We start from the raw sequence: 13,377 nt of genomic DNA on the forward strand, positions 1-13,377 counted from the left end.
TAAGTGACGAATCACGAATCTACAGCCATCAAAGTACTGTTGTCCGGCACATTTCATGTGGTTCCTTCTACCGTCAGAATAAACACCAATCAACTGGTATCGCATGCGGAGCAGTTTTTTATTTAAAAACACAACGCAAGAGTAGTACGAAGTACAATCACATCTGCTACACTGGTCCGAGACCCGTGTTCTTGTCTTTGTGGGATATCTGTTACACTTTGGTGTGTTTAAAACCCTACAATAAAACACAGATAAACAATATTTTGTTCTTACACATGTCAAACTGTGCGACCATCACATCACAAATTGTCTGGCATTACAGTGTGGTTACTACATGATATGGCCCTACAACTCATACACACACTTCACATACTGGCTTGCTCCACTTGTAGGCACATCTAACTTGTAAAAAACAAGTGAGTCCAGGACAGGGTGTAGCCAACGAGTACCCTTGATGAGACTCTCACACTCAGAGAAGTTCATCATTCATATTGATGGTGGTATTAACAAACCATTCTGATAGTATTCACAATTTGTTACATCAATGTATACTTTCAGAATGAGTGGCCCAGCATTTGAATTGAAAGTGTCCATACTATATCTGTTAGTGTTAGTCTATAGGGCTCCTAGTGTCTCATCAGTGTAGTATAAGCTGTTGCCAGGAGAGGCGCTGTGGCTTTTCATCACTCTAAGGTGGCGCATGTTCCCCAACGTCCTCGTATGCCACAGATAATCTCCTGGAGCTGCCACAGCTGCAGGCCTGCAGCCATGAGCTAATTAAAGTATACACTTGCCAGCCCAAAGTATACACTTGCACACTGTCTATTTAGAAACGGTGGATATTCCCTTCAGCCAATGTTTACACCAATCTTATCCTTTAAAAACCTCCATATACACCACACCATTTTTTTAAACAATGAGCCTTATCCCACTCTAGTAGTAAGTTGAGGTGAAGGGTCACTCACCGCCATTAGCCAATGGCATCCATGACGTAACGTTATGTTAGATCAGTGCTCAAAAGGAATACACGAGAAAAACAAGTGGTCCATAAGTTACGATATCGGCTAACGATAAAAGTACCAGGCATTTCCTGCTCGCTCTCGAATGGAATATTCATGGATTTAGTTAGCCAGAGAGATTTATCATAAGAAGGAGACCTCCCCCCACACATATTGCTGCCAAGGCACAGCGGCAGCGAGCTAATGTAGACAGCTGAAGTTTTACTGCACCGGGCAGGGCTGCAACCTGTTCCCCCTTTTATTTGAATTAGTCAGAGGCGCCCTTCAATGTGATTATCCCAGACGAGGTCTCTCCATTAGATAGCAGTGGCGGTAAATCCTCTCAGGAAGACATATTATATAAATGCATTGGCCTTGTTCTACGGACCGAGCAGTGAAAGCTGCCTACACACACACCTAAAAGAAAAACATCTTGGGAATTGGTTGTTTCTGCGATCATTAAGGGATGGATTTACAACGGCTCCATGAGAAATTCACTTGCACCTGCTGCTCTGCTGGACAGAGTTGTCGAGACTATAGCCCCAAGCTTAGACAAATCATTTAGCACTATTCCCAAACTTGCCAAGGCTGGTCTAAGTGAGAAAGTTATTTTTGTTGTTGTTGGTTTCTGCTCTCTTCAAATGTAAAACGTCAAAGACACTAGACAACCTGCTTTGCTTTGCTTGGACCCTCCCCCCGGTGGAAGAATAAAGGGGAAGCTGCTGACCTTCATCAAGGCGAATGAGGGCCTGCCATTAGTGATAGGCAAGAGGCCGAGTCAATGCCATTTCATTAGGGGAGGCATGGGGGGACTCCGGGGGAGATTAAAAGCTTGGCGCTGCTCAAACGCTGCCAGGAACCCAAGACAAGCTTGGGTCTGCATCGAGGGCCTTTTTTCTCAAGCTCTTCCTTCCACATTCCCTCTCTCTGTCTGGGGTGCTGACCCAGCTGAAAGAGTGGCATAATGTGATTGTACATTTAAACTGCAATATCTAACTTTTTGGGCAAGCTTACCAAATTCACATAGAATTTGTCATTCACATAGAATTTGTCATTCACATAGAATTTGTCAGTTCAAGAAGCGGTAGATCTGTTCTATGTTCGCTATTTATAAGCTTCCCGTTTATAAGTTTTGTTTTGCATCATTCATTTACGGTTTTGTACACCAGATTCAAACAGCTGAAAATATATTTTTGGTTATGGAAAATATAGTTCACAGTAGTTTAGAAGGTACAATGATTCTCTACACAATGACTGCTTGTTTTGTCACATAAACTGAAATTAGGCGAAAATTTTAGCAACCAGGAAATGGCAGAGCGATTTCTGCATATTGCACCTTTAAGGTAGATTTGACTGACAGTTCATTCAATTGAGTAGAGACCATTAGGCCATGGCTCAATTACGATCGGCGTCTCTTTTCCTCTCATTCCTTCCTTCACCTCTCTCTCTCTCTCCTGCTTGTCAATGTTGATACTTTATCTCCCTCTCTCTCCTTAAAATGTCCCTTGACATCCCTTGGAAGGTACGAGTTAGGTTTTCTCCGAAACCGATGATGGCGCAGATGGTGGCTCTAGCTGATACAGATGACGATGGGGAGAACTGTATGGCACCAATTAAGTATATGCGTGCCACGGCATTGGCGCCATCCTTATAGCTATAAAGCTGTCGGACAGACCTTTTAAATGTCTCCTCAGGTCTGTTTTATGAGAGAGAAGTCCAAATGAAATCATTGCCGTAACTCCTGTGATGACTGTCCTGAGACCATAACCGTCAACCATGTTTACAGACAGTAAATAAATCATTTTAATGACACTGATAATGCCAAAATGATGAGGTGAGAGAGAGAAGTGGATTTAAGGCGATTAAATATTTTTCACCGTCTCAATTGCTCCCCAGTGACATCATTAGCTGTAAATGAGGTCTGGTCGACCAAGATGTCTTTTAGTACACTATGGAGAAGTGGTTTGTCTTACGTTATAATAACATTAGGAGGTATTTTCACATGACAACCTTCAGTCTGACCTCTCTTTCACTGGACACTACTGTGGATATTACTGTGAGCTGACTCGTTATCTTCCGTGACTACATTACAGGAGAAGTTTCAATAGAGTAGTGTTGTCCAGATGTACTACCTGCCTACACCTGGCTGAGCACGCCTGTTTTTTAAGACTTGTTACAGGAAACTGAAATTGGACAGGTCTGACTGGCGCTATCAAGCTCTGCAGACTGCCTTTTGTTTTGATCAATATATGATATATAGAGTTTGTTTGGAAAGTGTTCAGACAACTTCCTTTTTCCAAATGTTGTTATGTTACAGCCTTATTCTAAAATGGATAATTTGTATTTATTTTTTAATCTACACACAATACCCCATAATGACAAAGTAAAAACAACAGGTTTTTCAAAAACAGAAATAACTTATTTACATAAGTATTCAGACCCTTTGCTATGAGACTCGAAATTGAGCTCAGGTGCATCCTGTTTTCATTGATCATCCTTGAGATGTTTCTACAACTTGATTGGAGTCCACCTGTTCGATTGGACGTGATTTGGAAAGGCACACACCTGTCTATATAAGGTCCCACAGTTGACAGTGCATGTCAGAGCAAAAACTTGGCCATGATGTCGAAGGAATTGTTTGTAGAGCTCAGAGACAGGATTGTGTCGAGGCACAGATCTGGGGAAGGGTACCTAAAGGACTCTCAGATCATGAGAAACAAGATTATCTGGTCTCATTAAACCAAAATTAAACTCTTTGGCCCGAATGCCAAGCGTCACGTCTGAAGAAAACCTGGCACCATCCCTATGGTGAAGCATGGTGGTGGCAGCATCATGCTGTGGGGGTGTTTTTCAGTGGCAGGGACTGGGAGACTAGTCAGGATCAAGGGAAAGATGAACAGACCAAAGTACAGAAAGGTCCTTGATGAAAACCTGCTCCAGAGTGCTTAAGACCTCAGACTGGGCTGAAGGTTCACCTTCAAACAGGACAACGCGTCATACCCAAGAAAACTCGAGGCTGTGATCGCTGCCAAAAGTGCTTCAACAAAGTACTGAGTGAAGGGTCTGAATACTTACGTAAAAATTAAATTTCAGTTTATTTTGAATAAATTTGTAAAACAATTTAAAAACCTGTTTTTGCATTGTCATTATGGGGTATTGTGTGTAGTTAGATGAGGAAAATAAACAATTGAATCCATTATAGAATATGGCTGGAAAGTAACAAAATGTGGAAAAAGCCAAGGGGTCTGAATAGTTTCCAAATGCACTGTGTGGATCAGTTGGTACGGTAGAGCATGGTGCTTGTAATACCAGGGTTGTGGGTTTGATACCCACGGGCGACCAGTATGAAAAAGTATGAAAATGCATTTATTCACAACTGTAAGTTGCTTTGGATAAGAGCGTTTGCTAAATGACTAAAATGTCAATGTAATCAATACTCCCACTCTGTGTCCACCTCGGCTACGGGTTGCCTCTCCTTACAGCTGGCCATGTCTGTAATGGAAGTATGGGCAGCTCAGGCCTTAAATGGCAATCTGATTTGCTGCTCTGTGAAAAGTAGGCTGCTGGAGGAAAAGAGTGCCATTTTAGGTGCTACTGAACTGCATTATAAAAAAATAACACACCTTTTCTGTCATAAATTGTCTCGCCAAACCAACATTTGCGCATTATTTTGTCTTTGAAGAGCGTTTTTCTCTTCGACTCAAGCTTGTCCTGATGTGGAAGACAGAAAATGAAAGAAAGAAAGAAGCACCATGTTGATGCACACTAAGCTGGAATGCTGAGGAGAAATTACTTTATGTTATCACCTACACTCATACAATTGGTTTGACCACCCATGCAAGACTATTGCCAAGTCTTTCATTTTCTCTTTCTTCTCGGAATGAAATGTAATTAAAACTTGTCCGGTGCAAACTGGGAAGACTAGAAGAGAGCTTAATTTAGTCTGAGGACAAAGCAAGGCAGTTATCTATCAAACTCATCTTAAAAGGAGCAGCCAGACGTCGTGTGTAATTCTGAAGTGCAGTTAACTGGGAAACCAATTGTTAGAGACCTACGGTTCAATTTATGTTATTTATTACTTTGGGGTGCTGTCATAGGAGCCGGAGTGGACTCTGCTTCAGCATAATCGTTCCACGGTTGATAAGATTACACGTGCCTTTGGCAGTGCTACTCTCCACAGAAATGTTTTGCTTTTACTCTCTGAGAAGAAGTAGAGAGGGGAGTTGGCTTTCAGTGGCTGCTGGGCTGTCTGAGCCCCTTCTGCTCTCACCTTGGTCGGAATCGATTGCCCGAATGAGGCTGTAAATCACAGAGCTGTTGACCTGCCGACTCACTCTTAAGTCCACGACTTGACAAAAAGCGTGTGAGAGAAACGAGGACCTGTCACAACACCATCTATCACCTTTCCTCCTGACATTTTCTCCCATCACAGCTCCTTCACTATCCTCTGAGGGTTTGCACAGTTGGCAGGGGCTCGCTGCCTCTACCCAGATAAGCTATGGGTCTCCGTGGGCCACGACAGGCCGTTCCATCAGTGAATAATGTAGTGTGCAGCTAAGACTTACAGCTGTATTTTGGTATCCATTACTAGAAGTGAAATCAGCTGACAGTTTTATGTACAGTGCCTTCGGAAAGTATTCTGACCTCTTGACATTTTGGTAGGTTACAGCCTTATTCTAAAACTGATTATACAGATTTTTTTCTCCTCATCAATCTACACACAATACCCCATAATGACAAAGCAAAAACAGGTTTTCGTAAATTTTGCTTATTTACTCAAAATAAAAAACTGAAATATCACATTTAGTTAAGTATTCAGACCCTTTACTCAGTACTTTGTTGAAGCACATTTAGCAGCGATTACAGCCTCGAGTCTTCTTGGGCATGACGCTACAAGCTTGGCACACCTATATTTGGGAAGTTTCTCCCATTCTTCTCTGCAGATTCTCTCAAGCTCTCTCAAGTTTGATGGGGAGCATTGTTGCACAGCTATTTTCAAGCTACTCTAGAGCACGGTCAGAGTGACCATTGGGTTCTTGGTCACCTCCCTGACCAAGGCCCTTCTCCCCCGATTGCTCTGTTTGCCCGGGCGGGCAGCTCTAGGAAGAGTCTTGGTGGTTCCAAACTTCTTCCATTTAAGAATGATGGAGGCCACTGTGTTCTTGGGGACCTTCAATGCTGCAGCAATGTTTTGGTACCCTTCGCCAGATCTGTGTCTCGACACAATACTGTATTGGAGCTCTACGGACAATCCTTCCTCCTCATGGCTTGGTTTTTGCTCTGACATGCACTGTCAACTGTGGGACCTTATATAGACAGGTGTGTTCCTTTCCAAATCATGTCTAATCAATTGAATTTACCACAGGTGGACTCCAATCAAGTTGTAGAAACATCTCAAAGGATGATCAATGGAAACAGTGGATGGATGCACCTGAGCTAAATTTCGAGTCTCATATTAAAGGGTCTGAATACTAATATAAATACGGTATTTCTGTTTTATATTTTGAATAGATTTGCAAACATTTCAAAAACTTGTTTTCTCACATCATTGTGGGGTATTGTATGTAGATTGCTGAGGATTATTATTTTTTATTTTTAAAACATTTTATAATAAGCTGTAAGATAACAAAATGTGGAAACAGTCAAGGTGTCTGAATACTTTCCGAAGGCACTGTATCTCACTTAGTTTGCTCTCATAGTGGACGGGCGTCAATGGGAGTTATATACTCATAAAAACACATGAAGGTAGTAGTAGAATTTGGGGATGACGTGTTATTCAAGGAAACAAAATACATGACTATAAAAACATACGTATGTCTCTTCTGTAGCTCAGTGTGGTCCTCTGTAACTCAGTTGGTAGACCATGGCTCTGACAACACCAGGAAAGTAGGTTCAATTCCCAGCACCACCCATACATTAAAACTGTTAGTCTCTTTGGATAAAGTGTCTACTAAATGGCATACAGTGCCTTGCGAAAGTATTCGGCCCCCTTGAACTTTGCGACCTTTTGCCACATTTCAGGCTTCAAACATAAAGATATAAAACTGTATTTTTTTGTGAAGAATCAACAACAAGTGGGACACAATCATGAAGTGGAACGACATTTATTGGATATTTCAAACTTTTTTAACAAATAAAAAAAAATTGGGCGTGCAAAATTATTCAGCCCCCTTAAGTTAATACTTTGTAGCGCCACCTTTTGCTGCGATTACAGCTGTAAGTCGCTTGGGGTATGTCTCTATCAGTTTTGCACATCGAGAGACTGAAATTTTTTCCCATTCGTCCTTGCAAAACAGCTCGAGCTCAGTGAGGTTGGATGGAGAGCATTTGTGAACAGCAGTTTTCAGTTCTTTCCACAGATTCTCGATTGGATTCAGGTCTGGACTTTGACTTGGCCATTCTAACACCTGGATATGTTTATTTTTTAACCATTCCATTGTAGATTTTGCTTTATGTTTTGGATCATTGTCTTGTTGGAAGACAAATCTCCGTCCCAGTCTCAGGTCTTTTGCAGACTCCATCAGGTTTTCTTCCAGAATGGTCCTGTATTTGGCTCCATCCATCTTCCCATCAATTTTAACCATCTTCCCTGTCCCTGCTGAAGAAAAGCAGGCCCAAACCATGATGCTGCCACCACCATGTTTGACAGTGGAGATGGTGTGTTCAGCTGTGTTGCTTTTACGCCAAACATAACGTTTTGCATTGTTGCCAAAAAGTTCAATTTTGGTTTCATCTGACCAGAGCACCTTCTTCCACATGTTTGGTGTGTCTCCCAGGTGGCTTGTGGCAAACTTTAAACGACACTTTTTATGGATATCTTTAAGAAATGGCTTTCTTCTTGCCACTCTTCCATAAAGGCCAGATTTGTGCAATATATGACTGATTGTTGTCCTATGGACAGAGTCTCCCACCTCAGCTGTAGATCTCTGCAGTTCATCCAGAGTGATCATGGGCCTCTTGGCTGCATCTCTGATCAGTCTTCTCCTTGTATGAGCTGAAAGTTTAGAGGGACGGCCAGGTCTTGGTAGATTTGCAGTGGTCTGATACTCCTTCCATTTCAATAGTATCGCTTGCACAGTGCTCCTTGGGATGTTTTAAGCTTGGGAAATCTTTTTGTATCCAAATCCGGCTTTAAACTTCTTCACAACAGTATCTCGGACCTGCCTGGTGTGTTCCTTGTTCTTCATGATGCTCTCTGCGCTTTTTGACGGACCTCTGAGACTATCACAGTGCAGGTGCATTTATACAGAGACTTGATTACACACAGGTGGATTGTATTTATCATCATTAGTCATTTAGGTCAACATTGGATCATTCAGAGATCCTCACTGAACTTCTGGAGAGAGCTTGCTACACTGAAAGTAAAGGGGCTGAATAATTTTGCACGCCCAATTTTTTTTTATTTGTTAAAAAAGTTTGAAATATCCAATAAATGTCGTTCCACTACATGATTGTGTCCCACTTGTTGTTGATTCTTCACAAAAAAATACAGTTTTATATCTTTATGTTTGAAGCCTGAAATGTGGCAAAAGGTCGCAAAGTTCAAGGGGGCCGAATACTTTCGCAAGGCACTGTATATAATTACAATCGAAGTTGGAAGTTTACATACACCTTAGCCAAATACATTTAAGCTCAGTTTTTCACAAGTACTGACATTTAATCCAATTAGAAATTCCCTGTCTTAGGCCAGTTAGGATCACCACTTTATTTTAAGAATGTGAAATGTCAGAATAATAGTAGAGAGAATGATTTATTTCAGCTTTATTTCTTTCATCACATTCCCAGTGGGTCAGAAGTTTACATACATTCAATTAGTTTTTGGTAGCATTGCCTTTAAATTGTTTAACTTGGGTCAAACGTTTCGGGTAGCCTTCCGCAAGCTTCCCACAATAAATTGGGTGAATTTTGGCCCATTCCTCCTGACAGAGCTGGTGTAACTGAGTCAGGTTTGTAGGCCTCCTTGCTCACACACGCTTTTTCAGTTCTACCCACAAATGTTCTATAGGATTTAGGTCAGGGCTTTGTGATGGCCACACCAATACCTTGACTTTGTTGTCCTTAAGCCATTTTGCCATAACTTTGGAAGTATGCTTGGGGTCATTGTCATTCAAATATTTTGCTAAACATTTAAATACTCTCCTGCAACCCGCCTCACCCAATGTGGCGTGGATCTGCTTTTTTTCCCTAAAGTATTTATATTTACTTCGGATCTGGAATCCCTCAACTGAAGCTAGCCAGATAACTACCAGCTATCAGCAAACCATTGCCAGCAAACCATTGCCAGCGGTCATCAGCTAACCTTCAGCTCGGAACAACGTTACTCTAACCAGAGCATAACGTTCCTGTTATTTTTATCCCCGGATTCCTACCGCAAACTGAATATTTTCATCTGGATCTTCACAACTAGCTAACCGCAATCCCGGATGACTACTCCTGGCTAGCGTTTCCATCCCAGAGCAAGCACCAATTAGCTTGAAGCTAGCCCGGCCAGGGCTCCTGTGCTACCACCGAAGTATACTCCTGGGCTACAATATCCGGACCCCTTCTACAGCCGGTACGGGGCATGGAACCCCGCAGATCCCCTACGACCGGAATACCGACATAATCTGCCCGAGGACTCCAACAGGCCCCTCAGGCACGACGCCCGCCGAAGGCCCATTATGCTAACCAGCTAGGCCTGCTAGCTACCTAGAGCTACTTGGAACCCTACTAATTCCGCAACTGGTCTTTTGATGTCACCGCACGAAGAGGCAAAAACAGACTAACCCCATCGTGACATCTCCCAAAGGCTAGCTTTCTAGCCCCTGCTATCTGCTTGCTTGCTAACCCGGTCTGCTAACTGCTAGCTTGCCGGGCCCGGTCTGCTAACTGCTAGCTTGCCTGCCCGGTCTGCTAACTGCTAGCCCCTGCTAACTGCTTGCTAACCCGGCCTGCTAACTGCTAGCTTTCCTTGGTCTACTAACTGCTAGCGGCCGGCTCCGGCCTGCTAACTACTAGCTTACCTGCCGGTCTGTAACTGCTAGCCCATGCTAACTGCTTGCTTGCTATCCCGGCCTGCTAACTGTTAGCTTGCCCCGGTCTACTAGCTGCTAGCTTGTTTAGCCCCGGCCTACTAACTGTTAGCTTGTTAGCCTGCTAACTGTCTGAATCGCCGTGTCCCCAGCCAGCCCAACCACTCACTGGACCCATATGTTCACCTGGCTACGCATGCCTCTCTATAATATCAATATGCCTTGTCCATTACTGCCCTGGTTAGTGATTACTGTCTTATTTCACTGTAGAGGCTCTAGTCCTGCTCAATATGCCTTACCCAACCATGTTGTTCCACCTCCTACATATGCGATGACATCACCTGGTTTAAACATCTCTAGAGACTATATCTCTCTCTTCATTACTCAATTCCTAGGTTTACCTCCAATGTACTCACATCCTACCTTGCCTTTCTCTGTACACTATACCTTGAATCTATGCTATCGTGCCCAGAAACCTGCTCCTTTTAGTCTCTGATCTGAACGTTCTAGACGGCCAGTTCGTATAGTCTTTAGCCGTACCCTTATCCTACTTCTCCTCTGTTCCTCTGGTGATTTGGAGGTTAATCCAGGTCCTGCAGTGCCTAGCTCCACTCCCACCCCCCAGGTGCTCTCATTTGTTGACTTCTGTAAATGTAAAAGCCTTGGTTTCATGCATGTTAACATTAGAAGCGTACTCCCTAAGTTTGTTTTACTCACTGCTTTAGCACACTCTGCCAACCCAGATGTCTTAGCCGTGTCTGAATCCTGGCTTAGGAAAACCACCAAAAACACTGAAATCTCCATTGCTAACTGTAACGTTTTCAGCCAAGTTAGAACTGCCAAAGGGAGCCTGCAGAGTTCTGTATTACTATCTAAGTCTGAACCCAAACAATTTGAGCTTTTACTTCTAAAAATTCACCTTTCCAGATACAAGTCTCTCACAGTTGCCGCTTGCTATAGACCTCCCTCTGCCCCCAGCTGTGCCCTCGATACCATATGTGAATTGATTGCCCCCCATCTATCTTCTGAGCTCGTGCTACTAGGTGACCTAAACTGGGACATGCTTAACACCCCGGCCATCCTACAAACTAAGCTTGATGCCCTCAATCTCACATAAATTATCAATGAACCTACCAGGTACAACCCCAAATCACCCTCATAGATGTCTCCCTAACCAATTTGCTCTCCAAATACACCTCTGCTGTTTTCAATCAAGATCTCAGCGATCACTGCCTCATTGCCTGCATCCGTAATGGGTCTGCGACCAAACGACCACCCCTCATCACTGTCAAACGCTCCCTGAAACACTTTTGAGAGCAGGCCTTTCTAATTGACCTGGCCGGGGTATCCTGGAATGACATTGACCTCATCCCGTCAGTAGATGATGCCTGGCTATTCTTTAAAAGTGCCTTCTTAAAATATCATGCCCCTCTCAAAAAATATAGAACTAGGAATAGATATAGTCCTTGGTTCACTCCAGACCTGTCTGCCCTTGACCAGCACAAAAACATCCTGTGGCGTTCTGCATTAGCATCGAATAGCCCCCGTGATTTGCAACTTTTCAGGGAAGTCAGGAACAAATATACACAGGCAGATAGAAAAGCTAAGGCAAGCTTTTTCAAACAGAAATTTGCATCCTGTAGTACTAACTCAAAAAAGTTCTGGGACACTGTAAAGTCCATGGAGAATAAGAGCACCATCTCCCAGCTGCCCACTGCTCTGAGGCTAGAAAACACTGTCACCACCGATAAATCCACTATAATTGAGAATTTCAATAAGCATTTCTCTACGGCTGGCCATGCTTTCCACATGGCTACCCCTACCCCGGTCAACTGCCCGGCACCCTCCACAGCAACCCGCAGAAGCCCCCACCATTTCTCCTTTACCCCATACCAGATAGCTGATGTTCTGAAAGAGCTGCAAAATCTGGACCCCTACAAATCAGCCGGGCTAGACAATCTGGACCCTCTCTTTCTAAAATGATCTGCCGAAATTGTTGCAACCCCTATTACTAGCCTGTTCAACCTCTCTTTCGTATCGTCTGAGATTCCCAAAGATTGGAAAGTTGCCGCGGTCATCCCCCTCTTCAAAGGGTGTGACACTCTAGACCCAAACTGCTACAGACCTATATCTACCCTACCCTGTCTTTCTACGGTCTTCGAAAGCCAAGTTAACAAACAGATAACTGACCATTTCGAATCCCACCATACCTTCTCGGCTATGCTATCTGGTTTCAGAGCTGGTCATGGGTGCACCTCAGCCACGCTCAAGGTTCTAAACGACATCATAACCACCATCGATAAGAGACATTACTGTGCAGCCGTATTCATCGACCTGGCCAAAGTTTTCGACTCTGTCAATCACAACATTCTTATTGGCAGACTCGACAGCCTTGGTTTCTCAAATGATTGCCTGCCTGGTTTACCAACTACTTCTCCGATAGAGTTCAGTGTGTCAAATCGGAGGGCCTGTTGTCGGGACCTCTGACAGTCTCCATGGGTGTGCCACAGGGTTCAATTCTCAGGCCGACTCTCTTTTCTGTATACATCAATGATGTTGCTCTTGCTACTGGTGATTCTCTGATCCACCTCTACGCAGACGACACCATTCTGTATACTTCTGGCCCCTCCTTGGACACTGTGTTAACTTCTTCGAGATAGGGGGCGCTCTTTTAATTTTTGGATAAAAAACGTTCCCGTTTTAAACAAGATATTTTGTCACGAAAAGATGCTCGACTATGCATGTAATTGACAGCTTTGGAAAGAAAAAACTCTGACGTTTCCAAAACTGCAAAGATATTATCTGTGAGTGCCCCAGAACTAATGCTACAGGCGAAACCAAGATGAAATTTCATACAGGAAATGGTCCAGATTTTGAATGCCCTGTGTTCCAATGTCTCCTTATATGGCTGTGAATGCGCCAGGAATGAGCCTGCACTTTCTGTCGTTTCCCCAAGGTGTCTGCAGCATTGTGACGTATTTGTAGGCATATCATTGGAAGATTGATCATAAGAGACTACATTTACCAGGTGTCCGCCAGGTGTCCTCCGTCAAAATTATTGCGTAATCTCCAGGTCCATGCGCGTTCCATTTTCTTCAGAGGAGAAAGTCAACTGCCACGAATTATTTATCATCGATAGATATGTGAAAAACACCTTGAGGATTGATTCTAAACAACGTTTGCCATGTTTCTGTCGATATTATGGAGTTAATTTGGAAAAAAGTTCGCGTTGTAATGACTTAATTTTCAGGTTTTTTCTTACCCAAATGTGATGAACAAAACGGAGCGATTTGTCCTACACAAATAATATTTTTGGAAAAACTGAACATTTGCTATCTAACTGAGAGTCTCCTCATTGAAAACATCTG

This window comes from Oncorhynchus clarkii, chromosome 8 (genome assembly GCF_045791955.1).
Source record: "Oncorhynchus clarkii lewisi isolate Uvic-CL-2024 chromosome 8, UVic_Ocla_1.0, whole genome shotgun sequence".
NCBI lineage: Eukaryota > Metazoa > Chordata > Actinopteri > Salmoniformes > Salmonidae > Oncorhynchus > Oncorhynchus clarkii.